At 43.8% G+C, this 18,642-nt stretch overlaps 3 long non-coding RNA genes across 3 annotated transcripts; 2 read left to right on the plus strand and 1 right to left on the minus strand.

The window, feature by feature from the left end:
* LOC144167517 (uncharacterized) lies at nt 1-4,109 on the minus strand. The gene is made up of 4 exons (XR_013322019.1): nt 4,015-4,109; nt 3,205-3,263; nt 2,000-2,185; nt 1-439 (listed from the first exon to the last, which is right to left on the minus strand). It is a non-coding gene; the product is annotated as an uncharacterized LOC144167517 (long non-coding RNA).
* A 3,691-nt stretch (nt 4,110-7,800) lies between these two features.
* Nucleotides 7,801-11,679, plus strand: LOC144169485 (uncharacterized). Its single transcript, XR_013322456.1, has 3 exons — nt 7,801-7,941; nt 9,913-9,983; nt 11,615-11,679. It is a non-coding gene; the product is annotated as an uncharacterized LOC144169485 (long non-coding RNA).
* Nucleotides 11,680-13,050: 1,371 nt separating this feature from the next.
* LOC144169484 (uncharacterized) lies at nt 13,051-13,711 on the plus strand. The gene is made up of 2 exons (XR_013322455.1): nt 13,051-13,188; nt 13,419-13,711. It is a non-coding gene; the product is annotated as an uncharacterized LOC144169484 (long non-coding RNA).
* The last annotated feature ends 4,931 nt before the right edge of the window (nt 13,712-18,642 follow it).

Consider the following 18,642-nt stretch of genomic DNA (forward strand, 5'->3'; position numbering starts at 1 on the left):
TCAGTAAATATTTATTCCGCTTTAGTAGCTTTAACCTTTTTTTCGTCTGGGACGAGAGTAAAACACTTCCGGCAAATCCACATCGTTCTACTTATTTTCTCAGTGAAGATAGTGTTTGCACATCAACCCAACGCAGAAGTGGCAGCCGCAACCACCTTGTTGACAGCAACAGCCTTGGCGACATCCCCAGCGATGTGCTCCGCTTTCTTCTTCAACTTCTTGAGTTTCTTGCCGAGGCCGTACGCAACGACGTCGTCACCCGGATTCTGGCTGAATTCTTCATCCTCGGCTACAGCTATAGCGATGTCTTCCTGAACAGCTGTATCGATAAGTTGCACCAAACGCTTAAGCGCCTCGTTATAGTCTTCCTTGGCGTTAGCGTCCAGCCAATCTTCGACTGCATTGGAAAGCAGCCGCACGGCATCCTGTAGGTTTTTATCTGCACGGAAAAATTTCAGAAAGCAAGAAAGAGATGTCAAAATCTCGGAGAGGTGAGCACGAATGATTACTAGAAATAGAAAGGGGAATAATTAAGTGAATCAAAAAGTGATTAAATAACATTTTGCCTTCAGCGACCAGAGATGTCGCAGACTACTATTAGCCTCTAATCAGTGAAGGCTTTTTTATACGCAAGAAACATAAACCTTGATATTTTGTGCCCTGAACCCTTCAGTTAATGTAACATAAAAGAGCCAAAGAAGTGCGAAAATTTTGCCTTGCACACATTGGAGGCACGCTCGCTGTTTTGTCTCACACATCCATGCGGTATGCAACTTCACACGCTCTGCTGTGCACACTAAAAGTGAAGCCTTCACGTACACACGTCACTATGGTAGCAACAGTGCGCGTTTGCTTCACAACACACAGAAATACTGCAGCAGGATTTGGCAGGAAAATAGTCGGCCATGTATCGGCTCGCTTCGCTGAAAATGTCAAATCGCCATAGTTTTCTGCAGCCTCTGCCACTGAAACTGCCCCTCCCCTCTCTCCACCACCCACCTAGTATACTTTGCTCTCCGTCTTAGTCTATCCTTCTATGATAAAGACAATAGAGGTTTGCAGAATACAATTCAATATTTCCGCTTTCGCACTAATTGTTCCCCATGTGTTGGGGCTTTTCGCTGATGTTTGACTTGCCACCCAAGCCACAAACTAGAGGCCTCCTCGAGAGCCGTCTTTTATTTTGTGGTTAAAATATTGCTTTTAACGGGCTTCTCGTGCTTTGCTAAAAAGAACCGTACCCAAATTTTAACTTGAAATAACAGTGCTAGTAACAATTCACTATTTAGGTTTTGCCTCTAGTATGCCTAATGCTATTTTTTTTCTGAACAATGTTGACAAGTATGCAGTATGCTACCACATTTACTAGCTTGGACATGTTTTGCCTAACCAAGCGTCTCGTTCAAGAACTCTTTCATCTTTAGGACAGCGGCTGAATCAAATGAATCACAGACAGACAGACAGACAGACAGACAGACAGACAGACAGACAGACAGACAGACAGACAGACAGACAGACAGACAGACAGACAGACAGACAGACAGACAGACAGACAGACAAAGGTAAAGGGCTATAGAATAAAATAAAAGCCCAACCCGGACAGACAGACAGACAGACAGACAGACAGACAGACAGACAAATTTTCAGGTTTAAATAGCCGAAGAAAGGTGATCGTCCTTTAAAAAAGTTTTGAGGTTAGGCGTTGACGCGCGAAACATTCTAAGCCGCTCGGCTGGACATCGCGCGAAGGCAGAGGATGAAAGTTAGGGCGACTGCGCTCTAACAGGACCGATACGAAACTCAGCAAAAAAGGTACGGCGGCCCTATAATATCAAAAACATTTGGAGAAATCCTTTCTCAGTTATATGTAAAGGAGGACAAAAGAGGCTGAACAAAAAAATTGAAGGCTTTGCCGGGAAACGAATATATATCGCTGAATAAATTCACTTGGGAAAAATACGGCAACTTGAAATCTTGGATTTCGTCAGGGGAGTAATACCTTGATCAGATCTCTGATGTTCTGCAGCATTCAGGGGTGTGTGACTGAGAGATGCGCAAAAAAAAGAACACGGCGTTTAGTAAATGTGGTTTACATCGAGGGCTGCAACAAAAGTCTCTTTAAATAGACACTTTCCGCTTGTGGGAGGGATTAGCGAAATGTTTGGTACTCACAGCATGGCAGCACCTGAAAAACAAAAAAAAAAATTATTATTGCAGCTTCCAAGCCTGGTGAACAAATACACGTGGAAAATAACCTCGCGGCTGGCAGGACAGCCCGAGAGTGAAATGTCGCAATATTATCTCTGGACCCCTTACGTTTTGTAATTGAATCCGACCCCCTACTGTTGTTTGCAGTCTGAACAACTGCTAGCCCTCATGGAGCCAAAGCTGCATCATACTACTTTACTGTAAGCGCTTTTCCAGCAGTCAAGTTACGTGCACAGCAGCTTGGCATCATTTGGCTTAGTAAACTGTCCTTCTATATATTCCACACCTCGCTCCAAAAACACAACGAGGGGTAGAGAGAAAATTTGACGAGACACAAGGCGAAGAAAGTGACGAACATGGCGCTGACTACGAGGGATGCATTTTTCGACATGTGGGCACATAAGTACATTTAAACTTGAAAAATAACAGTAAAGAAAGACTTATATAATTTACCTTTCATCACTAACTATCATCATTGATTGTCATCACTTCGCACCGCAAGCACGGGCTGCACTACCTCTGGTCCAGAAATGTTTCCGTTTTTTGAGAGAGATTCGCAAACGGGATGTTTTTACCGTTTATCTTTATTCGTGCGATTTCCGCGGTGGTTTTGCTTTTTTCTTTCATGTTGTGCCTTGTCAAAGTTGAGGCTTTTTTTTCTATTTGCGAACATCAGCCGAGTAACCCAAGCCTCAACCTTGACGCTCCGAGATGCAGCGATGAAAACACTCCGCTAATCTCATTGTTGCAAGTGGCAATATCTCGGTACCTATATTGTTCACGAAAAAAAAAACGTACATCACCTCTATAGAATGGCGCCCTTTGAGCCACGATTTAAAAAGAAATCTCCGCCTAATACTCCCAGAATCCGTAATAAAGGATCTGTAGTGTTGGCCCGGCATACAAGGCCTAAATATAATTTCAACATTTTCTAGATTGTAGCATGCGCATATATACGCCACAAAAAAAGTCAGAAAATTACTCCGCTGTCCTTACACGCGGCTGAAACAAGTCCAGTAACCCAAAATGCTTGACGTGAGTTCATACTGAGGAGTCTGAAAGGCAAACCAGAAACGAGAAAAGGGAATGACTGTTAGAAGGGGTTCTAGTTTCACTGTTGTATCTTTTTTTTAATCAGTTTGCATTGTAATGCTACGAGAATTCTTATTTTTCTTCTTGTTGTCACCATTTCCCTCGTCTCGAGTCTACGAGTTACTTATTTTAGGGAATCTATGGTTTCAATAAGAAATAAATTAGCTGCTAAGCCAGAACGACCCCATGATGACGGCGTGCTACACTGACAGAAAAATACAGGCAGGAAGTGTGGCTGACCTCTAAAACGCTCATTCTCAAAAAGCAATTTGAAAATGCCGCACTTTCTTGCTTCGGGATAAGTTGCTTCGGGATGTGCCCCCTATTGACGCGTCACTATAAAGAATTCAGCTTTCAGCGCTACACGAAAGTATTTCCACAACTGGGTTTAGATATCTCTATCATTAATCTTCGCTAAATCTGAACCTAATCCGCCAAATTATTCTGACACAATCTCTCACTTTCCTTGGGCGCCATTGCCTTAAGATTGGTTTGATGAGCTATTCCACGCACCCCGTGCACCCCATAAATATCATAGAATAATTACAACTACGCCAGCCTCAACGAGAATATCTTTCCCTCTCCCACCAAACCATGTTTCATCTCCTTGCAAAAGACGTTCCCCATAGGGCATTCCGCACATCTCTGGGGTATTGACGCTGGTGCAATATCACGTGACGTTCACGCTGTCACTGACGCTCTCTAGAAAATTACCTGAGCTGGCTTCTACTGGGATCAGCGTTGACTTTCGACTCCGCACTCGACGTAAGCTGACGCGCACTTTTACGCTCAAAGATTCCTGTCACGGGCGCACCTGTGCAAGCCTCGTGCCAAGGGCGGAGCCAAAATTCCTGTCAAGTTCACTCAGGAGTGATAAACATGACGCTGTACTGGACAATGGGACAACGCCATTCGATAACGTCATAGCTTTGCTGCGCAAGCTGTGGAATCCCGACATCCATACATTGCGATAAGGATACAAAATACACCCATGTTTAGGTGACTTCAGGTGGGGTTACCTTGATCGTGTTTCCGATTGTCGAGCTAGCGCCATGACCTTTAGGCAGTGGGTTTTTTTCTGCGGTAATAACATTACGGTTCGTTTGGCGGTGGGAAGTGCTGTGTGAATGCCAACCCGTCATTTTCGCTGCGCTGATAGTATGCCAACCACTTTGAACGCCGGCGAGGAGGAGCGGGGAGCGCGCAGTACCAACTTCAAAATGTGGTATTCAAAATGTGGTATTAAAATTCAAAGTCTGCAAATACTAAACTGTAACCACCTGCTTGCAAAAAATGACTTTTAGAATGACTTGATTTTCCTGATTTTGAAGAAGATTGTTAAAGACATCTTTTTTGAGGTGCTACTCTGATTGCATTTCTAGTTTTCTAGTTAAAATTTTTAATTTGTCTTTGTGTACTTCCGCTGTCCCTGATGATTGGTTATTGGCAAGAGTTGCGCCCATTTTCAAAGCTGGTGACCGCCTTACTGTTTGTAATTACCGCCCAATTTCTATCACATGCACTGCGTGCAAAGTTATAGAACATATAATTTCAAAATATATATTTCAATATATAGAAAACAATAATCTGCTTTATAATAAGCAACACGGTTTTAGAAAAGGCCTTTCAACCGTCACTCAGCTCTTTGAAACCGTTCATGCTTTCGCTACTGCGATAAACGCAAAAGAACAAGTCGATGTGATAGCAATTGATTTCTCTAAGGCCTTTGATAGAGTATGTCACCAGAAACTTATTCAAAAAATGTTGAAATTTGGTATTGATCCCGCAATTGTAGGGTGGGTTGAGGCTTACTTGCGGAATAGGTTGCAGTTTGTTGAATAAGCGGCACACGTTCATCTCTTTTAAGCGTATCCTCAGGCGTGCCACAAGGCTCCGTGTTAGGACCTTTACTCTTTTTAATTTATGTGAATGACATTGCAACCGTTGTTCCTCCTTTTGTTGATGTAAGGTTATATGCAGATGATTGCCTCTTGTTTTGTCATGTGAAAAGTGTTTCTGATCAAATGCTCCTCAATGATGCTCTTCGATGTATTGATAACTGGTGTGAAAAATGGGACATGAAAATTAATTTCGATAAAACTGTTTGCATGACAATTTCAAATAAAAAATCCCCCCTAAACGTTAAATACACAATAAGCAATAGAGAAATTAAGAGTTCTACTGAGTTTAAATACTTAGGCGTTACTCTATCCAGCAATTTAAAGTGGGACAAGCATATTGACCGCATTACAGGACTGGCGAAGCGAAAGCTGGGATTTCTGAGAAGGAAACTGAGAAATGCAACACCCTCTGTTAAATTGTTGGCCTATAAGATGATTGTTAGACCAACGCTGGAGTACGCAGCTATCATCTGGGATCCGCATACTAAGACTGAAATTAACAAACTTGAACGAGTCCAAAGATTGGCAGCGAGGTTTATTTATTCAAATTACAGGAGAACACAGTCTGTATCTCTTTGATGACGCTATCGCCGGCGTCCTAAAACCTGGATGTTTTCTTTATGTGAATAGTTGGAGGGACGGTAGCGCTTCCCACATCAGTGCGGATGCCGCGGTTGCTAGAAAGAACTGCATGTTGAAGGAGGAACGTCTAATGTGGCGTCTCTGTAAAACCGTGGCTTCCAGATAATCTGTACGCATCGCGCGTGGCTGTGAACGCCACGCTGACTAAAGGGTGCAGTGCAGGTTACTTATTGGGCCTGTACTTTGTTTGGGCGGAATTGCATTTTATTAGAATTTATTGTGAAATGAGCCCGCTATCCACTCTGACGAAATTGAGCAACCCCTCTTCTGGGAATTTAGGGCGTTTAGTACAGTAATTCCTCGTTACAACGAACTCGCTTTACTCGGAATATCGCTTTATTCGAAATTTCTTCGGGTGCCAACCCAAAAACATGCATTTAAGGCCGTATTCCTCGATGAGCACGAAGAGCTTGACCCACTTAGAGCGAAGTGGCGAGCGGAGGCGTCGCCGAACGGTGGCGACTCAGCGTGAGTCAGGCTGTCAACATGGTGCGTCAACGCAAGCTGGTGTTTCCCCAGTGATTTTCTCAAGCCGGTCGTGCTCGATCCGACTTTAGACAAACGGTCCAAATGCGTGGTAGGGCCATTGAATTTTGTTCCTGGACATTTGTCAATGGCGTAGACGAGATGGTGCGCGAACACCGACACCCGTTCCATAGGATCAGCAATGTCGGCAAGATGCCAAAAAACTCTTGTGTTGCAAAGTTAACCGCTGAACAGCTCGGGAAAAAAATGCCCAGTCATCACGCAAAGCCCCTTGTGTTAAGCCGGTCGGTTTTCATGATTGCGGTGTGTGCCCACAATGAGCGGCTAATTGTTTTTTGGCTAAACAAATACAACCTCAAACCCCAGACACTGCGTTTGCGGCGCTGTCTACAGGGAACTCTCCTAGCGTTTTGTGACGCCCGCATACTCCCTATAAAAGCGGCCTTTGCCACTGCCACTTTTATGTTCGGTGACCGCAGAGTCATGCAATGCTTGGCCAAATTAGAGCAGGGGTTGCTCGCGCCCAGCAAAAGATTGAAACAGCCATAGCTGACTGCTTTTTTAAACATGAAAAGAGTTTTGCTTCACGGAATACATTGTTTTGATTCCTCACAGCAGTGGCGCCATTAATGCTCGAGTAGCTTTTCTCGGGTTGTCGGTTATATAGAAACACTGCTTATAACGAAATTATTGGCCATCCCGCTGACTTCGTAAACACGATGGATTACGGTACGTTCATACCCGACGCAGAAGACTGGAAAGGAAAATTCGGAATGCCCGTTTCCGAACATCACAAGCGGCCAAACAGGATGGGAAAACAACGGCTGCACGCCGCAAAACATCACTTCTATGTTATGGAGTCGTATACGCCCTGTCATCGCTATGTGATGTCATCGGGCCACACGCTTCCTAGGACCTTGCAAGTTCCATTGCGCACAGCATGGTGGGGCATGAGCACGTAATTTGCTTTGACGTAATTACACTGAACAGTACTAGTGGCGGAGAAGCTGGAATATTCCAATATTTGAATTCAAATGTAATATCACGATTCGTCGGTCGTAACCTTCGCGTATCCTGCCCAATGCTTAAGCGGCTTATTAGCCCCAAATTATGCCACTCAGCTAGTGGTTGGTTCAGTCCGGTCGCGATCATTGCGCCGACAATATCTGGGTCACGTACGCTTTCTGCTTTCCATTCGCACCAACAATTAACGACTCAAACTTACTATATACACTCCCCTTTGTTTTCACCATTCAGCTGATGGACTCCTCGTTTTCCTGCATTTGTTTCGCACTTATCTTTGCCACGACGGTGATAACATGGGCATGCACTTCTAAGTAGCACAAAGCCCAAACGCTGACATTGCTACATAAGGCATATCTTTCGGCAGCGTCACTCGTCAACCTCCCGCTAATACTCCTCTCTTGAAAAGATGCTGTGCAAGCATGCAAAGTCACTACTGGACGCGTCGACTGTGTTTTCCCGGCGTACCGGGTATTTCCTAGACTCAGCACTCCTATCACAATCGGAAAAGAGGCCATAAAAGCCTGATTGTGTCCCGGGTTTCCAACAACTGCAACTACGGCAGCTCCAGACGCCCCATAGCAAGAAGGTGAGCCCTTAATAGTATTCCTAGTTTTTCTCTAGTGTTCAAGGAAAACATGTCACTCCAGCTTCGTGGTACGTGGTGTGAATTGAAAACTTGCGCTATTGCTAAAATCAGCAAATTTTCGATTACCGAGCTTCTGCGCTACGTACTGTTTCCACCTCTCTCTTCCACCTGAACAATCTTGCACAATTTACCCAAATAAGATTTCAAAAATTATTCACGAAGAAACGTGCCGCATTAGGTACAAGTAATCCCATTAAAACTGCTTAAAAACATCAATTCTTACAACGTACAAGTGCTGAGGATTTCACTGATAAATTTGGAACCGAGCTTGTACAATAACCTTTGTTCCTCTTCTGGAAAACAGATACTGTTGCCTAGAATAAATATTTTTCGCACGCCCTTAACCCCCCAAAAAACAGATTTGTTGCGATGACAAGAAAAGATTTTAGTAAAAGTTCCAAATGTAATCGTCATAATAGCGTAAACGGAGATAATTGGTTGAACGAATTTTCGGAAAACTAGAAAATAAGAAAAATATAAAGAAAACCGTATAACCAGATACCGCAAAACCCCGTGCATTTCCATAATAATTCATATTTTGCGGCAGTTCAACCTGTAATCGTTATATTAGCTTGGACGGAGAAAAGTCGTCAAACGAAATTTTGACTTAAACAAAACGTGAAATGGCGAATCGTGTAACGCCCTGCATTTCCAGAATTTCTGCACTGCATTTCCACATTTCCACATGGCCACTTTCCACATTCCAGAAGGTTGCAATGTAATTGTGGAAATGGCGTAAATACAGATAATGGATCGTACTAAATTTCGAAAAACTTAGCAAATAGAAAAATATAAAAAATTACAGAAAATGGCAAACTGCATACCACTCTCGATTTACTCTATAATGCGGACATCGCGAAAGTTCCAGCTGTAATCGTTATAACAGCGTAAAAGGATAAAATTGGTGGAAGGCAATTTAAAAAAGCAGAAAATAAAAAAAATATAATAGAGGTACGGAAAATGATGAACCGTCTAACGGGCTGCCATTCCACAATAAGCATATTTCGCAAGACCCACCTATAATTGTTATTATAGCGTAAATGAAGATAATTGGTCGGACAGGATTTAGAAAAACCACAAAATTTGTCTGTAAATATCTCACACTCAGGAGAAGTGGTATAAGCGTGCTACGCATTAGTAGACAATTCTCTGAATTTCTTCAGAATTTTTTCACCCTTCATGAGTGTTTAGTAATAGTGTTCCTTATCTGACTTTTGCTACTGCATTAGGTGTTTATTAATGTCGGTTACTTTACCGTCCCTTAGCAGTATTGACAACTGCGTGAACTAGTTTAATAGAAAAAGGTACAAAGCAGACTGCTTTCAATTGAAACATAAAAAGAAAACACCCTCTAGACCATTTAAATACCATTGTAAAAATGGAGTTACAAGGACTGCCCTGGACAATATAATTGACGCCGTAGCCCCATCAGTGTCTCGATGGTGTCCCTAGATTCATCGGTTCGACTTCTGCCTATTGTCTCGCATTGCTTCTCGCATTTTAGGCTACGATTATGTTCAACCATTCAGGGAGAGGCGAATTCAAGCATTCAGGCAACATAAAGATTGTTTTTCTTTTGATCCCTGCACCAAAGTACAGTTTTGAAGACAATGGAAAATTCCCATCTGAGGCATTTTATGAAAACTAGAAACAAGAATAAAATAATCTCAATTGACCTTCGGAATCGATTAGACCCCATATTTTGCCAAGCGATAAACATATTATTAACGAATTGTGCTGCACCACCAACAAGGGCGTCTCTGTGACTCTGACAAACGCCGCTTCTCCTGCTTAAAAATGAGCATAATTGTTGAATACGACTGCATAACATTTGAGTGCGACTGTGTTAAGACTTGCGCTGCTGTGACTGCTTAAATCGTAGTAACTATTGGTTACGATTTTTTTTTTCAGACGTACGAGGCAGACTTCAGCCATGAATTCATCCGCTGCACTTGTTTTCTTGGCGGTTATTGTTCTCGCTTGTAAGTTTGGATATTTTTGGCTGTGAACAGTGTATTCTCACACCAGCCGGAATAAGACGTTGGCCGATATTTTACCGCTGTTGAAAAACGTATGAACTGTTGTTGAAATTTATCCTTCTACCTACATTGCGAACGCTTTGATGAAACGCAGAAATTTGTGGCCAGTAATTCATATTCTAATCCTAACAGTTTATATCTGTCAGAAAAGGCGAAGCTTGCCGAAGCGTTTAGTAAGGCTCATTAAAAAGATTTTTGTTCGATTCTCCTGATTGTTTTCAGGACGATTTAACAGTCAAAATATTATGTTAGGTCTTACGCTACAGCTTATGATGTTGGGATGCGTGAGCATCGCGTCTTGTTAAGTTTCGAAATCTCGTGCGTGTGTGTGTGGGGGAGGGGGGGGGGATATTGACTAATCAGCCAATTTAAACCGATGAATCTGTCAGAAACCGCTGATAGCTTTTGCCTCTGGCCAACTCCACAGTGTCGGTATCAGAGAATTGGGGACTGTTTTGTTGGCGTCACCGCCAAAACGGGAATATGCTAGCTGCCTGTGAGCTCCTGAAGGCAGCTGTAGTGGTCCTTAGCCAATCCCCCTTAGTGGCATGAGTGAATTGTGAGTTGGCGTGCTGACGGGGCATCCAAGTAAAACTCGGCGAGTCGGCCATGAGTTTCCACCCAATGCTGTCATCGTCACGGGGTGCGTACGGGTACGTTGTTAGACATATATTCAGCCCTAACTTTAGGTGCCGCTAACGCCAAGCCTAACGTCGTGGCAAGGATAACAAACTTATACGTCAAGCCGCTGGTTCCAATTGACGACGCCAGACTTCAAAACGCAACATTATGGTTAATAATTACTCGTGAGGTTCTTTCGGCTCTGTCATAGTGACTGGTCAATTTCCCTGAGGGGGTATATTGATAGGCCATCGCATTAAACAGGAATTTTGATTCTATATACACCCAAAGAAAATTTTAATAACAGGCTGTGGCCAGACTTTAGGGTAATCGCCGCCTTTTAAGGGCGAATGAACTGCCGGCTTCACCTGTCGTCGTCGTCTTCTGTCGCCACGGTAAGCCAAGTTGTGAAAGGACGGTCAAAAAACAAGTGTATAATAAATAAAACTGGTTTCAAATAAACTGACAGGATTTAAACTAATTTATAATACAGGAATAATGAGGATTTGATTGCACAAATAACAGAAATTTGTTCCATTCTGTCTCAAACTTGCTTACAAACACCAGGTTTTCTCCTGTAAAGCATACTTCTTAGCATGCCACGCCGCGCTACACGAATACAATTTACGGCCAGTCTTTCTATCATTTAATTGCTTAAATCCGCTTCAACACCAAGAGGATCGCTACCGCCTCAGCAAGAGCGCGATTGCACCTCCCACCCACGCTTCTACGGCACCCAGTCAGCGCGCGCCGGGTGGGAAGACAGAGACTTGCAATCTTTGAATACACTTATGCACTGCATGCTTCGCCCCTCTCCAGGATTTCTTTAGAGATCAATCGTGTAGTGCGTGATGCGTGAGCGATGCTGACGCATTAGCAAATGAAGGCGCTAAACCCTCCAGCTAATTCTTTCTTTTTTCCCGCATGTTCACAATTTTCCACGCCACTTGCAGATGGCGCCAAAATGTAAGTCCCCTTTATCTTCTCAATCACGGAATAGTGTCATTTTCATTTTCTCGCATTCTATAGCCCTGCACACTTTGTGTTCCACTTGTTTCTTTGGTTAAACCTTTCAATTCTGGCGTTTTTCTAACACGTGTTTCGTAGTACGGTCTTTAAAAATAATATTAAATAAAGAGCGCATTACACAACTAAAAAAATGATTAGTAGTTTTTAAGCAAGTCATCCCTTGCCGAACATCGCTACTCCGGTATGTTTGTCATTTATGTGTAACGAATCCTAAATTCTTCATCAAAATTCATTCGGTCACAGCAGCTTGAATTGAATATTTGTTTTCCATACCAAAAGTGTTAGTTTGACGTATTTCAGGTAGCGTAGTGGCTTTTTTATGCTTCCATCTTTCTCTCACACCTGCTATTTCAAGTGCTTGCAGTTGATGAGGTCATGTAGAAAATAGAGGGGTATTAAAAGCCATTACACCTTTTCAGTGAAAATTAAAAACGCCATCTTAAGACTGTTATTATTTCGTGTGTTTTGTGCACACGTGACACATCCTCCGTCTTTCCTCGCTTCGTTTGTCGTCCGCCACGTTAGCTGATATAAACAATAACTATCGACTGGAGTTGGCCTTGACATGGTTCCTCCATTGGCCGCCCTTCCGCCACCGTGGCTACGAGGATGAAGATATCCACCCCCGACGGCCGACAAAAACCACGCGACTTCACCCGCACTCTTCGCAGCGCCGTATTTGGCTAGAGGCCTCCACTGAGCTTTTCTTTCCTCTATAGAGGAGGTTAAACTGTACAGTTTCCTCGGTGGACAAACCTTCTTGTCATGATAGCTTACTCAATACGAACGAACAATTCTGACCGTCTGTAAGGTTTCAACCCGAGTCCCTTGGTTTCCAGTGCGAGGGGGCTACCGAATAAGCCATGGTAGCAACGTTGTCGGCTGAAGTAAAAGCCCGTATTTAAGATTATGCATGAGCCACTGAATAACGTCTAGTTACGTCATTGTCATGCAGTGCAGCGAAGTTAGCACGAGAGCGTCATCTTTGAGTGGGTTGCATCACGAAATCTTGGTAGGTGGTACCGGCAACGCAACACCCTTCTGGTAGATACTCTCGCAGAAGAAGGATCACCAAGATAAAATGGGCCACTTGTTCGGGGAATATCGTGAGCAATAAGGACCTGAACGAGTATACAATGCCCGCAACGTCCGGAAGCAATAGCAACACAATGTCTAGAACAGAAAGCACAAGCAGCCATTTATGTACAGTGACTCAATCAGGTAATCGGGAGTACAGAGCCATGAATCCTCCTGAACTATGGCTGTTTCTTACTTAGTGGTACCTCCTGCATTGCCCCTAAGTACATATAGGTTCAACATTGAAGCGAGTTACCAAACAGAATTTTAGATGTTTTTTATACCTGGCATGCAAGGTGGCTTAGGCGTTCGTTCATTTCATCGCATGATGCTTTTTAATTTACCTTATTTAAAAATGTATTTTTAACCATTTTCAGAGATCCTCAAGACCACAGTAGCAAGCCTGCTGAAATGACTCATGGTGAGGCAAAAATCTCTTTGATTGTGTTTTAGTAATGACACCAAATAATGTACTATGTTATAATGTACATCTGCGCAATTAAAAACTCTGGACTAAAGAAAGTCCGAGAAATGACTAAATGGCGCATGAGAGCACTTTTGTGTTGTGCATACGCAAAAACGAATGAAAGCCTGAGTCACGCCCTTCTACCAATATATCCACCTTATTACCTTTAATCGAATTTTATGCAGATGATGAAGCTTTGCGGAACGCCGGACGGACACTTGAGACCCTTGGACACTTTCTACAGGGGAAGATCACCGGCGCAAATGAATCCCAGCGCAAGGAATTGATCGAAGCCCTTACCATCTTGGTGAAACCATATCCCGAATCTGAAGACGGCAGCAATGCTTATTTCTTCAAGACCATCAAGAAAATTGTGCGGGCGGTAACCCCTGACAAAGTCGCCAGCGTTACAGCTGGATAAATGGCACAACTTGTGTATTCTACATCGTCAGATGTGAAATAAACTTAACAGCTCGAATTCGAGTGCAGAAATGAACCTTCTTTTCTAACATAAGTATGATCATTTACTAAGTGTGAAACCAGCCTTTTTGCACACAGGATAATGAATATACCCGTGACACTTCAAATGCAAAAGAAATCGTGGTGGTGAAGGTTTGCGAACAACGAATTTAGCATTGGGGGAAAAGTAGGAGGACAGCGAATGGACAGGCTGGGAAATTAATCAGATGCACAACCAGGTTTGCTGGCCCGCAGTGGGGGACCGTTATTTAGGGGATTAAAGTCACAGCAGGTGAGAAGGAGGTATGACACAGGAACGGAAACGGGCGGGCACCCCGTATTTTCTGTGCAGTATAGGCGTCCTTGTAAACCAGTATATTTAAGAACACATAGAAGGGTTTCGTTTGCCTTCTGTTTGAACATTTAAATGAAAGGATCGTAATTCAATAGAACCGGACTACCAGTCATGAAATATGCATTGCGAAATACAATTTGTCGCTTTCACCTCATTAGGTGTATAATGAAGAGCATTTTGTGAATCTATTTAGACAGATTTCTTTTGGTAAGCCTCACAGCTGAATCCAAGTTAAATACCTCACAGATCCCAAGTTATATTTACAAACGAACATAAACAAAACGCTTGTCTCCGGATACCCCTCAAACTTGTGAGGGCTTTTTTTTGACAAATTCTCAATTCACTTTCCAGGTTACCCAAAAAAAAGCAAATCTAACATCACCACACACTTAAGAATTATTACAAACGCAATTCCCCTTTCCCACCCTTAATTGCGTTGTTTAAAAGTATAGTGGAATGGCGCCATTGGGCTCCCAGACTTTTATATTTTTGGGCCCATAACACAAATTAAGGGCTAAAATCCACACAAAATACTAGAAATTGCCTTCAGGTCATCTTTTTAAAAAACTTGATCGTTGAAATTTATGAGGTGTTTGCATGGGTAACCAACACAAAAAAAATCTACCTCACAGAGTCTTACAGAACCGGTGAAGAAGCCATTCCAGTGTGTGAAAGTGAAGGACCGCGAAGCGTAGTAATCCACGACATAGAGGGAACAAAGAATTGAGAGAAAAGGTGTAAGCAAATTTTAGTTCTCTCGAACGTTGACGGCTGTGATACATAAGAAAGAAACATAAATACAAACAGAAAAATTTTATTTTTGCTCTAATGATCTTGAAAATGGTGCCCATTAATTGCTAATCCACACAAAATGTATATCGAAGCGGTAGGGCTTATGAGTCCGGGTCCAATCGTGTGATCAACGGCGTGCGACTTTGGTGGTGGCCGCGTGCAATTAGCCCATGCACCGGAACGTCGGCTTTTTAACGCCTCGCGCTATGGAACGCCTGGCGCTTCAAATACACGTGAAGCCTCGTGGAGTTTTTTACACGGAAGTTCAAAAAATCCAGTGCCCTTCCACTCAGTGAAGAAAGAATACCAGCGAAGCTTTGGTGCGTAATCTTAGAGTGGTCTTAGCGGTTACTTGTCATATAATTTGTTTCCGGATAGTTCCGATAAAACAACGGTTACACCCGTTTTCTGTAACCGCTCGCTAACGATAGTGTTGAAAAACCAAGCGATTTGCTTAACAGGACAGAATATCAAACTCTTTCCGAAGTTTTAGCCTATTATAGGTCCTAAGCCCAGACGTTTAGGTAGGTTGATCCTAGCCTCCAAACCAATTCAAACATTTAAAATATTACAGCCATGTGCACAACTTTCGCCACGTTGCCAAATGAGCTTTAACATGCGTATTATGAGAACTCGACAAAAACGTGTCTTCTTTGCCTCCGAGGTATGCACACAGAACACAATTATCATCTGAGTTAACGCAATCGCCATGGAGCTTCTTATAACGGCATGTTTAGTGCGTAAAGCATGGGCATGTTTGGGGCGAACTTAACTGGCTGCTTTAAGTGGCCAACTTAACAGTCTCCCCTGCGCTCATTCCAGGTAAGATACAGAATCACGTGCATTACATTCCTGGCCAAACATTGAACGATCCTCCTTCAGGCCTTGAACATATTAATGCGCAAGCAGTCACGTGTATTGTAATTTGGATCAGAAAGCGGAAGAAGTGGCGTCTCCGGAGAAGCGTAGGCCCAACCTGTCATCAAAATTCTTACTGGCTACGTAACATGCCATCAGAATTCACATTTGCTGGCTTTAGGTCAAAACCTGTAATCGAAAGCAACGTCGGCTGCAAGCGGCGTTTTGTTTCCAAGTCAGTGCAGCGCAAGCCCTTTCGGTGCGATGAAGAACTAAGTACATGTGGTGGTAGGCTCCTCCTCGCCCCTCAGCGGGCAGAAAAATTTCTAAACCACCCACACTTACGAAAAGAATTCGCGGAATCGGTTTAAGGAAGCAACTTTGCAATAAAATATCTGCAGTTATCAGAACAGAAACTGGGGCTCGAAACCAGCATTTAAGTGTCAACAGACACGACGCTACCCGTAAAACTAGTGATGGAACAGAAAGTGTGTTTTAGCAGATGAACAAAACTATTGTGGCAATGTTTAAAAGTGACCAGCGGACGGCGCAAGGTGTAACAGGAATTTCCTGCCCTTAACTTGACCTGGAAGCCGAACGTCTGCAGCTTCTACGGTCTAACAGCACACCCACACAGGTGGATTGACCAGTGACGATGATATAGTAACCGCGGGTAGCTCACGGCAGACTCAACAATTGCCTTGTGGCTGCCAAAATGTGTATTGGGCGGCCTGACATCCCAATAAGGTTTTCGACGGCCTCACGTTAGTGAGAGCGTTGCATTTCCGGTGCAACGCCGTCATCGGGTGGCCAAAAATTGATGTACGACATTGTCGTGGTTTGGCGTGTAGTTAGACTCAATGCTACCACTACCGAACGTTGCGGCTAACAATGGCGACAGTATATACCCGCAGAGGTGTACAGTTCAATGGGCATACGCTCGGGATTTTTCCTTCAGTGTAAGTCCCAATAGTCCCACGGTGTTCCATATTCAAAGGTAGCGCATACACGCAAAGGCGCACTGGCCAGCACCTTCCCCTGTGTCTCCGCTGAGGACGAGTCGCAACACGCAGGAATTACACCAGAGCTGACATACTCCCGCGCTGTGTTGGCCAACACTATACCCGAGATTTTTCGTTTCGTGCGAATCGCGACATTTAAAAAATGAAGGAAGCTCACACTAACGAGTAAAACTTGAAGGTGGCGGAGCTGCAGGCAAATGTAACCACCATCACGAAGGTTTAAATCCAGGATTGTAGCCCATTGCTTCTTCGCTGCCGCAACGACCTTCACTCCATAATTGTTTCTATAAGTGTTAGCTTCTTCCTTTCCTTTGAAGTGATAATTATTGGACATCATCTTGTAGGGGCGTACGCTAGGACGTGCCTTTCTCGTTAAGAGCAAGTGTTGTCCCTTTTACGGCGGACGCTATAACGTGTCTTTCTCATTCCGAGCAGCTGTTGCCATGATTACGGCAAAAGCTAAAGTTTTTTTTTTTTTGTCAATCTTGGCCAATCGCCCTACATGGGTATGCTTTGCTTGACCAACGTGTGCCGGGGGCGTTGGGCACTCGCCACAAGTAACGCACACACGAGCGCTCAGGATTTTCTTGCTTTATTTTAAGCCGGGTTGTCTCCGCACTCTCGGCCAATCTCTTTAGGTGTGTATGCTTAGTTTCATAAACGTTCGCAGGGGGCGCTGGGCGGTCACCGCGAGGCCCGCGCTCACTTGCGGGCATTTTCAGCTGCGGACACAAAAAATTACGATTGGGTAAACAGCTTTTTTGTTAAAACAACATACCATTCAGAAGAGTTTTTTTTTTTTTGATACAACGCATAAAAGACGCTACAGCGGTCCATTCAAAGCGTAGATTTCCCCACTTTGTTTATTGATTTCTGTCAGTACCATCCATTATCAATCACCTAATGGCTCTCGTCCGTATATTGTCCGGATATTGCTGTAAAAGTATTGTCTGTATTATCTGGTGAATAAAATGAATTGAACTGAATTGAATTGAATTCAAATCACATCCGGCACCACAAATTTCCAAAAATCATAGACGCTGATCTCCATCCCGGCCGCCGAAAAGCATGAAGCCAAGCGCACAAGAAAATCTATGGAAAACGGGCGCCGTCTCCTATACGAATGCTAGTACCTACGTTAACGGCCGACATAAAATTTGCCGTAGTCACCGCAAAGGCCGCCCTCGTTACTTGTACCTCATGAAGATGTATTGCCGAAGAGTTCGCCATTGCCTTAGCCCTCATTCATGCGATGAACCCCTACCACCATTATGAATTTATAAGCTGCGGGAAGAATCTTCTTCGCTGGGAGGCTGGTTCGTGTAAATTTGAAGCTACTTTGGCAACATTACAGCATCACCGCAGCTGAAAAATCGACGTCACGTGGGCTCCTGGGCATTCTTCACTGACGGGCAAGAACGCTGCTCATCAGCAAGCTCATGCCCTTTGTAGGATACGGAGGAGACCGCGTCCTCCACCCCCTTGTTACTTCATAAAATATTATTCAATATTACCGGTCCGAACAACAACACTTGCCTCCACCACACTTTACATTCACAAAAGAAGAAGGGTCACTACTGAGCCGAATAAATAACAATACTTTCTCTCCCCCATTCCGCCCCATCGTGTGTTTCTAATCCCCCAGTTCTGCGTACAAGTTTATGTTTGCAAGTTCTGTTTCCTCATATCACAACGGAGGGCAAACACAACCCCAACCTCCCCCCTCATCTATCAGCCCTCTTCACCACTGAGCTGGGGGAGAACCTCGTGACCAGTAGCGATCTCGACGTCCAGGTATACTTTTGGCCTTCAGAGAGATGACTGGCTCCCTCATCACATGGACTCGTGCAACAGGGTCCACGCGATCACTTCCTAAGACGTGGCAGCTATGCGCCTTGACCGAAAAGACTGCAGTTTGCGCTG

This window comes from Haemaphysalis longicornis, unplaced genomic scaffold, assembly GCF_048455015.1.
Source record: "Haemaphysalis longicornis isolate Haplotype H1 unplaced genomic scaffold, Haemaphysalis longicornis Haplotype H1 scaffold_2, whole genome shotgun sequence".
In the NCBI taxonomy this organism is placed as follows: Eukaryota; Metazoa; Arthropoda; class Arachnida; order Ixodida; family Ixodidae; genus Haemaphysalis; species Haemaphysalis longicornis.